At 28.1% G+C, this 267-nt stretch overlaps 1 protein-coding gene across 1 annotated transcript in view; it reads right to left on the bottom strand.

Annotated features, from left to right (window-relative positions):
- Nucleotides 1-267, bottom strand: part of LOC119836380 (CLIP-associating protein) — a 45,745-nt gene that overhangs the window by 23,760 nt on the left and 21,718 nt on the right. The window lies entirely within an intron of this gene.

Here is a 267-nt window from a genome sequence, read left to right as displayed (position 1 = left end):
AGTACGCTCTGCGGTGGTTATTTCATAATTAATAAAAAATTATTAATGAAAACGCTTCATTTTACATCATTTGATAAGCGTATTTTCAAAAAAAGACGCGGCAAAATCATTAACTTAATCAAGTGCCTTAGTGAGCGTTTTTAAATACAAACATATGATATACTACTGATCATACACAATTAATGAAATAATGGCGTTTTTTTTAAACCCTGGTTTGATTACCCATGAACACAATTTTTTGTTATAAATAAAAAGCAGTCTATAAGT

The sequence above is a fragment of the Zerene cesonia genome, chromosome 24 (genome assembly GCF_012273895.1).
Source record: "Zerene cesonia ecotype Mississippi chromosome 24, Zerene_cesonia_1.1, whole genome shotgun sequence".
Classification (NCBI taxonomy): domain Eukaryota; kingdom Metazoa; phylum Arthropoda; class Insecta; order Lepidoptera; family Pieridae; genus Zerene; species Zerene cesonia.
Note: the sequence above shows the minus strand (reverse complement) of the source record. Positions and strands in the feature narration are given on the sequence as shown.